At 47.5% G+C, this 17,486-nt stretch overlaps 1 protein-coding gene across 1 annotated transcript in view; it reads right to left on the reverse strand.

Moving 5' to 3' along the window:
- PLCL2 (phospholipase C like 2) overlaps positions 1-12,225 on the reverse strand; it is a 212,141-nt gene extending 199,916 nt beyond the window's left edge. The window contains exon 1 of the mRNA XM_061167252.1: positions 12,118-12,225. The gene's annotated coding sequence lies outside the window, so the exon portion shown is untranslated. The remainder of the gene's footprint in view (positions 1-12,117) is intronic.
- Between the last annotated feature and the right edge of the window lie 5,261 nt (positions 12,226-17,486).

The following is a 17,486-nucleotide window of genomic DNA, read 5'->3' on the forward strand; positions in this document are numbered from 1 at the left end:
CTAATTGTAGACAGACCTAGAGATTGTAATACAGTAACAGAAAAACAAGTGTCATATAAAATCGCTTATACACGGAATCTAGAAAAATGGCATCGATGATCTTATTTGCAAAGCAGAGACAGAGACACAGGTGTAGAGAACAAATTCATGGATACCAAGGCGGGAAACGGGGGTGGGAGGAACCGGGAGATTGGAACTGCCGTATTCACACTACCATGATAACAGACAACCACTGCGAACCAGCGCAGAGCACGGGGATCTCTACTCAGGGCTCTGCGGTGACCCACATGGGGAGGGAATCTAAAAAAGAGGGGATACACGTGTAATACACATGTAACTGACTTAACACGGCTGTATGCCACTGCAGAGCAACTACACGCCAACAAAAGTTAAAACGCAAACTAATAACTAAAACTGTCGAAACCCTTCAGAAAAAAACATGAGTACTCTACTGCAATATCCCTTTGAGAAACAGCTTCTAAAATATAGCATATTTATTTAAAAAATAAAGGCCACTGCGAGATACCATTACGTAACCATCACAGGTACAATTTAAAAACAACAAAACCACTAACAATGCCAGGAATTAGGAAGCATTTAGAGCAATTAGAACTCACATAACCCGATAGATGTGTCAATTGATTTTGTCAGGAAAACCACAGGATAATATTTATTGAAGCGGGATATGCACATAATTCTATGACACAGCAATTCAACTTCCGATACCATTTTAAACTATAGAAAATACATTTATGGGAATATACGTAAGCCAGAGAAAGCCTTGAAAGAACCTGTAAATCTCAACAAAGCAGCAAAAACTCCCAAGACAAACACATCCTTTAAATCCATATTACATGAGGAATTCTATTAGCTCCAATATGAAAACCTCTGAATAATTCTATTTGTATTTAATATAATCTATTAGCATGGATTAATAGAAATAAAAGTCTAAGCAACTCACTGTATTTCCTCCAAGAACAAACATTAAACCATTTTAACTATTAGAAAAATTACATCTACTTATGCCCACAGGATATCAGAGCTTAGAAGGAAGATAAAGAATCAAAAGTAGCAGGAAACCATATGGAAAGAGTCACAGAGCTTGTGATTCTAATGGTAGCTGCAAACGAGGTCACTTATCCCTCTGTGGCCACATTAATTGGTCAAAAGCAACAGAAGCCTCACCAGCCTCCATAAAATCAGGCTCCCCCTGCCTGGGCGTTTTCAATTTAGAGCCCAGACACCTGCTACCCATCCATCTCTCACGAGACAGGACGCGTGCCAACCACCACTACGTTATTTGGTTTGCTCTTAATCTTTACTATTTATAAACAGAGTCTTCAGAGTATATGCATGCACAAGTGTGGCATGTGTACACACGCAGCTATCTATAGCAAAAAAAAAACAAATTCTCAAAGATAGCTGTTTGGAAGACCACATCTTGTGCTATTAATACTCACATACTGCAGTATTACATAACAATTTTTTTTTCCAATTCTGTTATGCTAATATGCAAATAAATGAACTCAACCATAGCTAGAAGCTAAATGTACTGATCAGTATGGCCTTGTGTATCTCTAACTACAAAAGAATTTTACATGATCTCTTTCCGCTCTAAAAATCCCATGGATCTACATTATTAATCACTTTTAAATCCAGCTGCTCACTTTCTGGGGTGGTTAATATCTGCTATTCCCAAATCCGTATATTCAGTGTACTCCAAGAAGATGCCTGAATGCTGAATTCACAGCAAGGAAGGTGCTAAAGGCATATTCTGTAATTTTATAATTACTTGACAATCCCAAAACAATAGTAGGGATAGATGTTACCAGAAAAAAAAACTCACTTAAAAACAAATAGTTACTATTGTCTGCTTTATCTTCCAGGACCCTAAAAAATGTAAGTCAAATCTGTAAAAAAAAAAAAAAAAAGGAAATTATGCCCTTCTAGAAAGCTTTGAAATCCATCAAAGGAGAGCAGAGTTTTCAGATCAGACATGACCCTAAGGCCTGGAGGACTGGACTGTGGCTACGGCCCTACGGCCCTATATTGGTGAGTCCACGCTGGCTTCATCTCAAGATTCAGCCACAAGAGGTCCAGCTTTTTTGATTAAAAATCAGCCGTGTATTTAGGACTGGTAGAAATGCCTCTGATCGAGGAACCCAAACAGCTTGGACAAGTAGGAAAACAAGGGAAAAGTCAAGTCTATGTTACAGAAGAGGAAGGGGAAAGAGGGTGGGAAAGCAGCCACGGCGTGGGCTTCCAAGTCCATCGCAGGGATCTGGGCGTGGGCTCAGCCCCACAGGCTTCGTTGTCTTGCCTGGAAATCCTCACAGCTTGAGGAACAGGCTTCCTTGTCCGTAAAGAGACCAACAGCCGCTCCCCGCATGATGCCGGGGGGACTTGTGTGAGACAATGTGAGTGTGCTGGTATCTCATCTTCACCCGGCGCTTGAGCGGCAGTGAAAGGTGGACTGTCTAACATCATGTGACTCAGCAGGCTGAGGGATTCAAATGCTACCTATGCAACGCTGCCTGTCAGTACGCTGTATTCTTTCTGCATTTTCTTCTTTATTATTAATGCTTCACAGCAAGCATTTCCACTGAGTATCTTTGAACAATCCAATAACAATGGCGATGAAAGTTAAGTAATTTAGTTCTTCAACAAAAACCAAAAATATCAACGAAACCAAATACCAAAAACTGTATTTAAATGCCTGAACAAACGGTAAAGCTCTCCCGCCATGCTTTTTAAACTTTGTGAGCAGTACATTAAGTCCAAAGAAAATTTCAAAGATCTATTCTTATTTCAGGGGCACAAAAGGAACAGATCGTTTCTATTAACATCTTGCAGAATAGTTCTGGAACCAACCAAATTTCTGGACCCAACTTAAATGAAGGTACTTCCATTCCATTCGCCTGTTTCAAAAATTATGTACATGAAATAAATGTCTTCTTTGAAATACACAGCCCACGGAGTTTTATATTCCCATCGAAACCAGGTGGAGCCACATCTAAACAACATCATTAAACTCCCAAGGTAAGTCACGTCATTTCTGCCCACTTATTCACCCATGCACACATTCGCTGAAAAACAAATACTTAAACACATGCTTTCCATAAGACATTAAACTAAGTGTCTTCATAAGCTCAAGGTGAATAAGGTGAGGTGCCCCATACATAAAGCATCAGTAGACAGGCAGAGGGCGGTGGGGAGGCAGAGAAAGAAACTGTCCATCTAGAGCGGTGGGGGCTGAGCCAAGCCCTAGGGAGGAATTAGAGCTGAGAGAGAGGCCAGGGAAGGCTAGGTTCAAGCTCTAGCACAGGCTGTTGCAAAGGGATCCCAAGAAGCAGATAAGTAGGGCAGCCACCTTATTTATCATCCAGGCTGGGATCCCTTTGAGAGCGGAAGGAGGCACTATTACCAATTTTGTCAGGACGAAAGGTGTAAAGCCCAGACTGTCCTGGGCAAACCAAGACACACAGGTGCTTGGCTCAATGAAACTCATGTCCAGCACCCTCCGACTTTTGAACGGGAGCTATTTAGGTATGTGCTCCATTATAATGATGTATCAGATTTCCAAAGGCACTGAAACAAAAGTCACTCGTGAAGCATCTTGGGGATAAGTCTGCGAAGTTTATTGGGGTACATTCTTTCTATCTCAAAATATAAAGCTTTCAAAATGGAGATGGCAGTGTTAGTGATCTCCATTTCAAACGAAGCCAAACGAGTTTGCACATCTCAGGATCAACTCTAAACAAGAGAAACTAAAAATCAGAAAAACAAACATACGGGGGGACTGCTCATTGAGTATTTATTACTGGCCACAAGCTGCTCTGAATATTTCACATATATCATCTCATTTAATCTCCATGACAACAGTTCGGGGGGAATTTCTTTATCTCTATTTTAGAGATGGATTAAGTAGACACACAGACTCAAATATCTTGCCCAAGGCCAACAGGAAGGAAGAGAGGGAGACAGAATCTGATCCAAGCACCAAACTTCACACCCTCTAGTTTCCCGCCAGTATTCTGCCCCCCAAATAATCTGGACATGCAATGTGTGTCCTGAGGACAGATCAAGACCCCCAGGGTACAGGCATACCTTGGAGATATTGTGAGTTTGTTCCAGACCATCTCAATAAAGTGAACATCACAATAAAGAGAGTTACAGGAATCTTTTGGTTCCCAGTGCATACAGAAGTTATGTTTATACTATACTGTAGACTATTAAGTGGGCAAAAGCATTGTGTCTAAAAAAAATATATACATACGCTAATTTTAAAATACGTTATTGGTTTAAAAACAAAAGCTTAACCATCATCTGAGCCCTCAGTGAGTTGTAACCTTTTTGCTGGTGGAGGGTCTTGCCTCAGTGTTGATGGGTGTTGACTGGTCATAGTGGTGGCTGTTGAAGGCTACGGTGGCTGTGGCAATTTCTTAAAATAAGACACAATGCAGTCTGCCACATCAATTGACCCTTTCATGAACAATTTCTCTGTAGCATACAACGCTATTTGATAATATTTTACCCACACAGAACTGCTTTCAAAATTGCAGTCACTCTTCTCAAACTCTGTTGCTGCTTTATCAACTAAGTTTATGTGATATTCTAAGTCCTTTGTCATTTCAACAACCTTCACGGTATCTTCACTGGGACTAGATTCCATTTTAAGAAACTACTTTCTCTGCTCATCCATAAGAAGCAACTCCTCATCCATTCAAGTTTGATCATGAGATTTCAACAATTCAGACTCCATTTCTAATTCCAGTTCTCTTGCTGCTTCCACCACATCTGCAATTCCTTTCTCCACTGAAGTCTTGAATCCCACAAAGTCTTCCCTGAGGGTTGGAATCAACTTCCTCCAAACTCCTGTTAATGTTGGTGTTTGAACCCATGAATCCCATGAATCATGAGTGTCCTTCATGACATCTAGAATGGTGAATCTTTTCCAGAAGGTTTTCTGTTGACTTTGCCCAGATCCATCAAGAGGGATCACTCTCTACAGCAGCGATAACCTTAGGAAATGCCTTTCGTAAATAATAAGGTTTGAGAGCTGAAGTTACTCCTTGGTCTACGGGCTGCAGAATGGATGTTGTGTTGACAAGTGTGGAACATGAGTCTCACTGCACATCTGCCCCAGAGCTCTTGGGTAACCAGATGCACTGTCAATTAACAGTCATGTTTAGAAAAGAATATTTTCTTCTGAGCAGTAGGTCTCAACAATGGACTTAAAATATTCAGTAAACCGTGTTAGAAGCGGACGTACTGTCATCCAAGCTTTGTGGTTCCATTTACAGGCAGAGTAGATTTAGCATCATTCTTACCGGCCCCAGGATTTTAGGAATGGTAAATGAGCATTGGCTTCAACATAGAGTCACCAGCGGCATTCGCCCTTAATAAGAGTCAGCCTGTCCTTTGAAACTCTGAAGCCAGCAATGACTTCTCCTCTCTAGCGATGACAGTCCTAGATGACATCTTCTTCTAATACAAAGCTGTTTCATCCACACTGAAAATCTGTCACTTGGTGCAGCCACCTGCATGAATGACCGGAGCTGGATCTTTGGGAGAACTTGCTGGAGCTCCTACATCACACTTGCCACTGCACCTTATACTCTGATGTCTCAGAGACGGCGTCTTTCCCCACACCTCACGAACCAACCTCTGCGGGCTTCAACCTTTTCCTCGGCAGCTTCCTCACCTCTCTCAGCCTTCCCAGAATTGAAGAGCATTAGGATCCTTCTCTGGATGCGGCTCTGCATTAAGGAGATGTGGTGGCTGGTTTGATCTTCTATCTAGACCACTCAGACCTTCTCCATACCAGCAAGAAGGCTGTTTCACTTTAGCCTTTGTGTGTCCACCGAGGCAGCCCTTTTAATTTCCTTCAAGAACTTTTCCTTTGCATTCATTCACAACTTATTGCACCCGGCTTACCTGTCGGCCTGTCTGGGCTTTTTGATATGCCTTTCTCACTAAGCTGAATCATTTCTAGCTTTTGATTTCGGGTGAGAGATGTGTGACTCTTCCTTTCAGCTGAACCCTGAGCAGACACTGCAGGCCTACTAACCGGCCTAATGTCAGTATTATCGTATCTCAGGGAAGAAGGACACCCAAGGGGAGGGAGAGAGAAGAGTCAGAACACACTCACACCCCACAGTCCACACACAGAACACACACACAACACTTACAGATTAGGTTCAGTGTCTAATATGGGCGCAGAGTGGGAGGCCCCAAAACAATTACAACAGCAACATCAAAAATCACTCATCACCCATCACCACAGCAAACACAATAATAATGAATTTTTTTTAAATACCGTGAGAATTACCAAAGTGGGACACAGAGACACACAATGAGCAAATGTGATTGGAAAAACGGCACTGGGAGACTTGCTGGACACAGGGCTGCCAGAAACCTTCAAACTGTAAGAAGTGTGCTCCCTGTGAAGCGCAATCAAGAGAAACACAATAAAAGGTGGTCTGCTGTCCAGCCCAGCTGAGATTCCCACCTGCAACGGGTCTGGCCTAAGTCTCCTGCCAGGTGACCCTGCACCAGAGGTCAGCAAGGCCTCCCGGCCGCCCTGCTCTGCCCCTTGAGACAGGTGGGTGCCCAGCGTCCTGCCAGCAGATTGGCCCGTTCACGCAGCTGTCACTGGAGCCCAGCGCAAGTCACTCCACGCTCTGAGGCCCCTTAAGGGATGGAATTATTCTGACACAAGGCAAGTGGGTCCTACTGACACCCCTCTGGGGGTTCTGACTTGTCGGAGTCAGGTACCACACCCTCGATTCACCGTTATCATCCACAGCAAAGTGCTCACCAGGCCATATGCACAGTTTTAGATCCTGAGGCTGACTGGTAAAAATATCTGAATACGCCCTGTACTCCAGAATCCATTCATTTGAAATAAAAAGAAAATAGCTAAACTCATCCGGAGGTCTGGTAGACAAGCAAATAATAACAGCCAAAATTTAGCATTAGTAAGGAACAGAGCATCTCTCCTTGGACACAAATGTATAAAATAAGAGTCTGAAGGGAAAACCTGAATGTTCACACTCCACATATACCCACATTTGGGCTGCAGATAGCACTGCCCTATTTTGTCAAATCCTGAGGCATGGGGAACTTGAGCATTAAAAAAACCAAAAGCAAAAGCGAAAAAGAACAGTCTCGTTTAGACCCCTTGCAGAGCACAGAGAACTATAAAAGGAACTGAACAGATTCTGGGAGAGAGCATTCTAAGAAACTCACTTGAGAGGCCAAAAACAGCAATTAAAAAAAACCAGACAGTTTCCTGTCGGTTGTGTCTCTGGACCTGGCGAAAAGCACCAGGAGGCCAGCACAAGTGTTTGGAGGCGAGCTGGGAGACAAGGGAGGCAGGCAGCAAAGGGGGCAAGCAATTTTGAGTGTCTGAAAAGGAACACCCCTGACGCCTTCTGAAACTGAACTCTGAACCGTGCAGAAGGCTGTGAGTGGCTGAGCCCAGCGCGCCGCCTCCCAGCAGCCAGAGAGCCGGGCCAGGCTCATCACAGAGCCAGGGGAGGCTTGCTGATTGGCCATCAGATGGTTCTGACCTAAACGACCCAGGCAGCCTGTCTATCCAGACAAACCCACTTTGTGCCTCGCTTACTGGGGGCTGAATGCTCATGACACACCCGTGGGCTTGCTGGAAGGTGCTGTCTCCCCCAGCGGTCTCTCCCGCTCCCGGGGGCCCCCACTCAGACAAAAAAAAAAAGTCTAAAGTCATTTGGAGATATTACTTTTTCAGATAAAATTCAGAAAACAGGGTTTTTGAGTGCTGGCTTTCTAGGCAGAATGGAGAAATATAGCCCAGGTTTTGCCTGCAGAGAGTCTAGTTTATTTAAACCATAAGGTACATTTTAAATATTTTGTTTAAATATGCATAATAGATGTGAAAAGCCTTCCCACGCTGGGGGCTGGGCATCAAGGTGCAGGGAATCCATGTTCGCGGAAAGTTAGTGTAAGTTTCTCCTACACACCGTGATACTCTAACAAGGACAACTAATGATACTATGGAAACTAAGAGCTGCCTCCTTGGACAAGGTCAAACCTTTGGACCCAGTGAAACTGGAGGCTCTGATCAAGTACAGTAACAGGTGACTGGACAGCTGGCTGGCTATGTTATCCGTCAACTTCTTCTGACAGCAGAAAGTGACATTCTTTCTCCCCCTCCAGATTCCCCCACATTTAAAGGGGAAAAATCAAGTCTGGTCTTCCCAAACCAATACCACCCTAATTACACAAAATAGCGAATGCCGCCAGTGTAACGCGCAGCCATGCCCGTGGAGTCCAACAGTCAGCGCCAGCGCCGTGGGCAAGCAGCGACCCACCAGACACGGGTTCCCTGCAGCCCCCATGGTTGGAGCAAGACCAGGCCACAGAATCCAGCTAAACACTTCTCGTGTGTTTTGCCCATATGAATAGTGTTTAGTAAATAGTGGCTGCTATCATCACTTTTAAACACCTAAATAGTACAATGGCTACATTTCCAACTTATTTTTACCAATACCCTAATCAATACCTGCTGTGGTCTGAGGACGGGGGAGGAGAAGGCTTATAAAGAGACTGGGAGAATTGTGTGAGGCGATAGAATTGTTCCAGATCTTGGTTGTGGTGGTTGTTACATGACCGTGTGTGATGGTCACACTGCATAGAACTAGGCAGTAGCAAGAGTGAATTTTACTTTATGCAAATATTTGATGCCTTTTGATGTGCCAGCCAAAATGTTTAATTAGTTTTGATTAAAGTAAACCACCCAAACTAGTAGACATTTAAACTTCATTTATTTCAAAACTTAAAAATCTAAGGCTTAATATGCCACTTCATAATTTTAGACCAAACTCTAGAATTAAAAGATTGAGCTATTTGTTTAAAAAAAAAAAAAAAAATGCCATCTGAACAATTAACCAAATTAACTGTTTCAAAATAAAGCGTGGATTGTAGTGAATGGTGTGATGAAATATGGAAAGAGAAAATGAAAGTGATGTTTTCGTTTACTAGACTACTTAAGATGACAAATATAATGACTTCTCCCCTAAAAATCTAGCAATGGACCTTTGCAAAAAATCTAAAAAAAAGTGTAATATTATTTTCAACCAGCTAAGGAACAGTAGAAAAGTCTGGTGATGAGTTCCACGATTTATTTTTCTTCACAAGGTACTTGAAAGGTCCTCCACCAGGCTGCTCACTCTGAATTTCCACCAACACTCTTATCATAAGCAAGGAGCTCTCAGTATGAATCTGTGCATCTATTTGGCAGAAAACGTAGTTTTGTAACAATTTGTTTCTCAACACCATATTTACAAAACAGATGGAGTTCCAAAGAAATAATTTTAAATAAGGAATACCATTCTGGTCAGCTTTCAGCGGATTTCTGCATATGTGCAGCACTCAGCAGCAGTCCCCTCCTCTGCCCACTGTTTATCCCATTTCCGCTGTTATTCCTCTCTCTGATTTGGGGGTCCCCACCTAAGAGGAAGGTCAAGACTGTAAGGAACTAGATGGAAGCTAGGAAACAGGCATAGCCCAGCACTGCGACGAACACACCCACCCACACGGCCTCCGCTGGGGAGTGAGCACCCACTCTCTCTGCCATTCTCTCAAGCCCCATCCTCACCAGGCACTAATCTGTCACCACCTCTCCATTCATCACCTGCCTGCATCCATCCCGTCGTTCAAAAGAAACCAAGGAGAGATCACCACTGCTTCTTCACACGGGTTCCTGCTAAGCTGTTTATTACTTGTTTAACAAAAGTGAAATGTAATTCTGCCATTCGTCTGACAAAAATATCTGGGCACTATTTGCTGCTTTATGAAATTTGATATCAAAGTAAAACATCTCTTTATTCTATTTGGCTGCCGTGTCTTTAGGAAAACGCCACGCTAAATTTCTAAAAGCTGGATCCTTCAAGATGCCAACTGAAATGCAGTAGATACCGAGTAATTACCTATTTAAATATAGCATACCCCTGCCCTCCAATCCAGGCTTGAACAACTTTCAACACTACTTCCACAGTCTTAAAGGGCATTAAGAAAATGCAAATTGAAAATAGAGGCAAGAAAAAGGAGTCATCTTGGAAGATAGAGGACAGTAAATAGGATAAGACTGGTAAATTCCAATCAGCCATTTTAGAAATTAAAAGAACTTAAAGAAAACAAATACTTTCTTACCATTTCTCCATTCACTCAGGAAGCAAAATACAGAAGCCCTAACTTCCTCACAATGTGTATCTAGGGATACACCTGAGAACAAGGGAACACCCGCCTTCATTAGAAAGAAGAAAAATGATGAAGATACCTGAGTAAGTTTCAAAACTCCATTGATTTCTGAGTCAGCTCCCCATGTGCTTCTAGAATCTTCAATGAAGAAATGATACCTACCAACAAGTTCTCAATTCCACATATCAAATGTTGGCAAACCATCCTTCCTAATCTCCCATGAATGTAAAATTAAAACAGATGCTGTTAAAATTAAATAAGTTACACTGTGAACCCCACTGCCAGACACCAATAAAATCTGATTTTTTTTTTTTTTTTTAAGTGCAAACACAGGCCCTCCAAAAAATTGAGGCAGAGGAGTCAAGATGAGCTTGCACCTTCTCTGGAATTTCCACCTCAGACTTCATTAACACCACAAAGCAAAATCACCACAAGTTATCTAGTAACCAATAAAAACAGATATGACACATAACTCTGTCAATGGGATTGATTACCATGCATGGCTGAGAGCAACTCCCATGGCAACATGAGTGACGGAGTAAAAGAAAACATAAGTCACCAAGAGCTAGGTAGGTGTGCAGCAAAAATCTACTTTGCTTTCCTTAGTTCAACTCTAAACACCTCCTGCAGATGGTCCACGCACTTGACCTTTAAGCCCTTCAACCGTGCCCTTTCTCAGAGGTAAACTGGACAAATAGATGACAAAGCGAAAATCAGTTTCACAACTGCCTGTTACATGGAGTTGCAAGGTGGTATATTTCAGCAGATAAGCACAGAAGCTGATAGCACCATCGGACACTTACACGCACCTCAGAAGGTTCCTGTAGGTCCAGTTAAATTTCAAACACCCCGAGTGCCAATTCTCTTCACTGGGGCCCGTCCCACCCTCCTTCCCACAGGAAGGGTGGGTGCAGCCCGATCACGGTGCTTTGGTGTTCACTGTCCCGGTGACCTCTCGGTTTTCAGAAAGCAATGTTTTCATATTTGCTCCAAACTTGAGCAGAAAGAGCTGGTCCTGCCTAAAGGCTCTGCTTTGATCAGCTCATTGATCATTTTTCCCCCCACTCACTTCATGTCATGAGAAATACATTTACATTGCAGAACAGAATGTAATGTTAGAATGAAACCACCACAAACTCAGGAGTTCCTAATATTACTCCTGGAGTTTAAGAGGCACCAAACGCTGCCTTCCTTCTGCTAAATAACACCAGGCAAAAAGATATCAAAAGCAAGCAAACCGCCCAAAAGAACTTCCACAGAACCGGAGGCCTGCCTACTGCAGCAACCAAAAGATTAAAACCCTGCAGGGCTGTAATCTCTTAGAGCTTCTGACCCTAAGAAAGCTGAAAGGTTCCTGGACCTTCAGAAACCAACTCCATTTCTCCTGAGTTGACCAGGGATTTCTGCACCTCTGAGTCTCACCGTTGGCGAGAGGCAACTTACAGACCCATGAGAAGAAAACCGTACTGAATAATCTCTGTTCGCTGCCTGCGATCCTTAAGAAAATGTTTTCACATGATCAGTAACTGTCTTTAACATACAATGGAGACCCGGCAGGGGGTCTGTTCCACCAGCCGAGGCTACCGCTGGCAGAGGGTGCCCTGCCGGGCAGGTACCCGGCCATCACTGCAGGCGAGCCCTGCAGAGGTGACAGCCCCGAGTCCCGGGGGACGGAGCACGGCTCCCCTGCACCCCTCTCCATCCTCCCCAAATGCCACACGCACCGGTCCCCGCTCCGCCGCCCACAGCGCCGCCCGCGCAGCCCGGGTTCCCGCGAGCTGGGGGCTCCCCTCCAGGGCCCCCAGTCCTTCCGCCCGGGGAAGGACCCCCACCCCCGGATGGCGGGGGGCGGGCGACGCGCGCCCCTCTCCCACCTACCTTGATGATGCTGCTCCGGCGGGGCAGGCCGCCCGGCTTGCTGTCCCGGGGGAGCGGGCAGGCGGCCTGGCCGGGGGCCGCGGCGAGCGCGGGGCCGACCCGGGCTTCGCCCCCGGGCGCGCCGAGGCTGCAGTCTCCATTGGAGACCCCGGCGCTGTCACAGCGCGCCCGCCCGGGCCCGGGCCGCCCGCCGCCTCCGCCCTCCCCGGCCCCGGCCCGCAGGGCGCCCTTGGCCGCCAGGACCGGGCCCGGGGAGGAGGGCAGGGCCCCGCCGGCGGCCCCCCGGCCGCGCTCCGCCATGGGCGCCCCGCGACCCGCCAGCACAAAGCCGCGTCCCCGCGTCCCCGCGTCCCCGCCGCCCGGGCCGCGCGGCCCCTCCTCTGCCGCTCCGCCCGCCGCCGCCTCGGCCGCTTCTTCCGCTTTTTTTTTTTTTTTTTTTTAATTTCGATGTGCTGTCGGCTTCGGGCTCGCCTCGCGCGCGGTCAGAGCCGCGGCGGCGGGACTATCGGAAGGTTCCTGCAGGGGGAGAAGAGAGACGCGGTCAGGCGGCCCGGGGCACTGGGACACGCCCGGCACACGCGCCGCGGGGAGCGCGCGGCCCGGGCCGACCCGACCCGGGAAGGGGCGCTGTCCCGGGACGGGGCGCCCACCGCGCGGGACCCACCCCGGGGGACGGAGCGCCCTCCAGGGGACGGGGCGCCCACCGCGGGGGACACCGGGCACCCACCGCGCGGACCCACCCCGGGGGACGGGGCGCCCTCCAGGGGACCGGGCACCCACAGCGGGTACGGGACGCCCACCGAGGGGACGATTAGCTCTCCTAGAGACGGGGCGCCCACCCGGGGACGGGGCGCCCACTGAGGGGTCACCGGGCACCCACCGCGGGAGACGGGGCGCCCACCCCGGGGACGGGGCGCCTTCCCGGGGAGACGAGGCGCCTCAAGCCGGAGCGGCACCGGGGACGGAAACACGCCCGGCAGACGCGCCGCCGCGGGCGCCAAGAACGCCGCGCGGCCCGGGGGTGACGGGGCGCCCCCCTAGGGCTCAGGGCAGCAGCGGGCGCCCCGACGCGCCCCGCCCCGCGGAGGCGCCTCCGAAGGCCCCCGCGGCCCCGGGCGGGCGGGGAGGTCTCCCCGGACCCCAACCCGTGGAGGCTGACGCGCGCCGGGTCCGCCGCGTACCCCGGGGTCAGCGCAGGGCGGGCAGGGCACCCGGGACCCGCCCGCCCCGCCGCCTCCTCGGGGCTCAGCGCCGCCCCCTGCGGGCCGCGGGGACCCGACCCTTCCCGGACGCACCGCGGCAGCCCGGCTCCCGCTCCAGGTCGCCGCCGTCGCGGCCTCTCCCGCCGGGCAGGCTCATCGGGCCGTGGGGACCTCGCTGCCCAGCAGACGGCGACGGTGGGCGGCCGAGGGTCGACGGAGGCCCCAGGCCCCTCCGGAGCTCTGGCAACCGCCCGTCAGCCGCCGGCGCCCTGAGGGGCCGCGAGCGCGCAGGCCACGGGCCGGCTCAGCCCGGCGCGCGGGACGAGGCCCCAGGGCCTTCTCCTCGGGGCTGCCCCGCCGGCCAGACCCGCTGCACGTGCAGAAACCGGCTCGGTTCTCTCGGGCTCCTGAACCGGGCATCTGTGAGCGGGGTCAACCCTTGGCAAGGACGCTGGGGTCGGGGAGGGGACAGCGAGAGGCGAGAAGCCGGGGACACGGGCAGAGCCCGGCCCGGGCCCCCAGGGGTTCGTCACATCGTCAGCCCCCCAGCGCCCTCCCTGAGCCGGCCGCCAGGGATGCCCGCTGGTCCGGCCCTCCGCGGCCCGCGCCCGGGGTCAGCCTCCGCTTTGGGAGAAGAACCCTACTTGGATGGCTAAGCAGGCCTCTCCGGTCCTTCCTTCTCCTCCCTCCCCCAGTATTTCAGGTCGAGTCAGCGGCGTGAACACCCCGATGTTGTCTCTTTTTGTCGCCCCCTGCCCCGCGCCAACACCCCACTCCACCTCTGCTGTCCACCCTTGGAGCCAGACACGGCCCACATCCCCAGCTCGGCGCCCCCCTCTCCACCCCAGACGCCCTGCCCGCATCTTCCAGCCCTCTCCCCGCGCCCCAGCGCTTCTCCAGCGCCTGTTTCCTTTTCCGGGATCACGCTTCCCGCAGGGCGCGAAGGAGAAACTGCCGGTCCGCTGGGGGGTGAACTTAAAGACCTTGCTTTCATTAGCATGATGTTGTAGCCAACTGCCAAGGCGCCTCTGAGGAGGAAACAGCTTTCCATACATACACACACCCTCTTCCCTGCCTCTGAAGCAACTTCAGATACCTTTCTGTTATTCTTGGGGGTGTTCTGATTCTTCTGATCTTCTGGATTCCTGTTTTCCTAACCTATCAGACAGACTTTTATCCCTCTCTTGCAAATCTGGGCCTATATGTGAACATCTAGTATCACATCAATGGACAACAATGTTTGAATATTTTATTCAGTCCTATCCCTTTCCTTTCTTTCTCTCTGTCCTTTTTTCTAGTTTGGGTCCATTTTTTTTTTTTTTTTCTGCCTTGTGATACTTTTGCGGAAAAATATATTCAAATAATTCAAATCAGGTTCTGAAGCTGTGTTATCAAATGTGTAGTCATAATAGCCTGTGAGTATGCTGTAAGGAGGAAAGGAAGAATGCTAGGCCTTTATCCTTAAAGCTTTCTAATTTTGATATTTTGAGTAAACACCTGAAGATGTTTCCAACCTTTTCCTGCATTTATCAATCACCAGTAATATACTATGAGAGTCATATCTTTGCAACTCATACTACGAGTTTCCTAGGGTGAGGGGGGACATATAGATTGAAATCTACAGGGTGCTCTTTCTAAAACCACCATCTGATTCTCCTGATGCTTCTAAAATGAACACCTATCCATCTCACTCTGGACTCCCAACAGGTCAAACCAGGGAGACGTCATTGAAATAGACTTGGCATTTAAATTAAAACGTTTCCCAAAGCATCTTGGCAGACTGTACCGAATGATGCCAGAAGCCCAAGGCCTGCGCCAGGTTCCTCTTTATCCCCCTAAGTGCTGTCTTCCACAAGCCGTTGGTCACATGCCTGCAGGTGTTGGAGGTGTACTTCTTCATCACACGCACGGCCAGCCTGGAGGTGCCATTCTTCCCGGGTGGCCATGGGAAACAGCGTGTTCCCATCACACGGACAGTGCTCAGCCCCCAGCAGGCTTTTTAAATAGCTAAACTCTGATTTTTTTTTTTCATCCCAAGCAGCACAGGAAGCAATTGTTCCTCCTCCTTTCTGCTTGTTTCTCCACAGTTACTAAGTGATTGCTTTCCACTTCTCCTGCTCCATGAGCAGTGTTATTGAAAAAAATTGTAAATATTTTGCCAAAATACTTGCTGAAGTGTTTTTAATGGCATTGTAAAATTCATAGAAGTTCGAACTGGAAAAGGAGCCAAAATATCATAGTCCTCTCTCAGCAAATACGTCTAATGGTCCCTTCCGATGACTTTTCAGAGTCGGGCAAGAAGAGGTAGGCAAGACATTAGTAAAATGCTCATTCTGAATATGGTGTTTATGCCAATTTGTTGTCTCTGTATACCAATGGTAAGATGCTGATGAATCGTTTGTTCATAATGTTTAAAGTAAATATATACCTCTAAAAATCTCATGTTTTTTTTTTTTTTTTTGTCATGCCATCAATTTGTCTCTCCTAAGTTTTCTTCAGATTTCAATCTGCTTGGGCTTTTAATCATTGTTGTCACCCTTAATGGCGTGATGTTGTTTGTTTGTATCTTAAATCCGATGCCTCAAACATGGGCACTGCAGGTTCCCTGGTCCGTAATAGCCTTCCTGCGGCCTCCCAAAATAACACTGACGCTGGTTACTGACTTCTTGCCGTCACTGATATCCTTGTAGGTTATGAATTTGTATCTAGTTTCCAGTTCGCAGCCTCTAACATTACGACTTTAAATTTTTCTGACTCACTGAATACTTGGCCTTCAGATTATTTTTTTCCAATGTGTGATGATAATTTCCATTTCTCAAACCTCTATCTGATTTTATTTCTGTATTTCTTTCAAGATGCAGTACAATTCTAGCCTTCATATTTGACTGCTCCCCATATGTTTAATGTGAGCGTTAACTACAGCGGAAAGTAGAAGACCAAAATGCTTTAAGGAAACACCAGATTAAATCAATGTACTGGTCCACGCTGGCTACCTATTTGCTTCCTAAATTAATCCTAGATGTTGATTTGAATCTATTATGGTCCTAAGGTTTGGGATTATGTGTACTTTTTCATGCTCCTCAGCAAGAAATATGTAGCAATTGCCTTTCTTCCTCGGCACCCATGAGGCAAGTTAGACCTGCCAACAACTTTCATTTTTGTATTCTTCCTCTCCTCTGACACCAAAGATCCTTCACCCATTTTTCTTGGATCCATCCTACACGTGTATATAGCTGCCAAGAAGTTAGGCACTCAGGGAATTACATCAACGATTTCCAGCCTCTGAGGAGCCACTGTGTGAATTCATTAAGTTGTTTTCAGTGGCTATTGAGTTAGGTAGCACTTTGAGGGAATCTATTAATTACCGGAGATTCAATAAGATTATTTTATTAGCAAAAGAAACCATATGATTTGCTCTAAAAGTTACTGTCACTTGTTGCACTGCTTTTGTAAACGTTCATGTGTGTGATTGTATTTCCGCTGTTATTTTATTACAGGAATCCTTGCACGCTCAAGTGCTTGTAGGAGCCAGGTAGATAATATAACCGGTAAAGCTGGAAGGATTTGTTTCCTAATAGCATCATAATTTATAGTTTTCAGCAGTGACATATTTGCATGTCAAATACAGAGGAATCCTGACTCATCTTTGGTTTTCCAGTTTTTAAAAGTGCCTTGGTTTTAGGAAATATTTCACTTCCCTCCTACCTCTAGAAAAGATGGGTGGATAGCCAGGTGAGAGGCAGCATTATGGAGCCGTGGGGACTCAGATACCCTGGTGAGGACTCTTATTGCTACCAAGAGGAAATCATGACCCAGTGCCGCTCGGATCATCTAATCTTTTCAGAGAAACCAGGAATCTAGAATAGAAAACTTGATATTGGGTTAGTGCCTTCTCTTAAGGACACCCACAAAACAAGGTCACACATAAGGTCTACACAGAGGCTTATGTTTTCCTGCCCAGCTGCTAACTGCATGGTAAGCAGAGTGTAGCAAAGCCTCCCAAATTTGGCGTGTGTTTAGATCTTGTTAATCTGAGTTCCAAGCACAGATTGTTTTCAGGGGTGGAGGAAGTCTGATGACCACATCATTTGCTGCATCCCAGTGTGGGGTGGATGGCTCCCAACCTTCTCCCCTTTGCATTTCCACTCGCACATTCCAGCCCCAGAA

The sequence above is a fragment of the Dama dama genome, chromosome 19 (assembly GCF_033118175.1).
Source record: "Dama dama isolate Ldn47 chromosome 19, ASM3311817v1, whole genome shotgun sequence".
Taxonomy (NCBI): domain Eukaryota; kingdom Metazoa; phylum Chordata; class Mammalia; order Artiodactyla; family Cervidae; genus Dama; species Dama dama.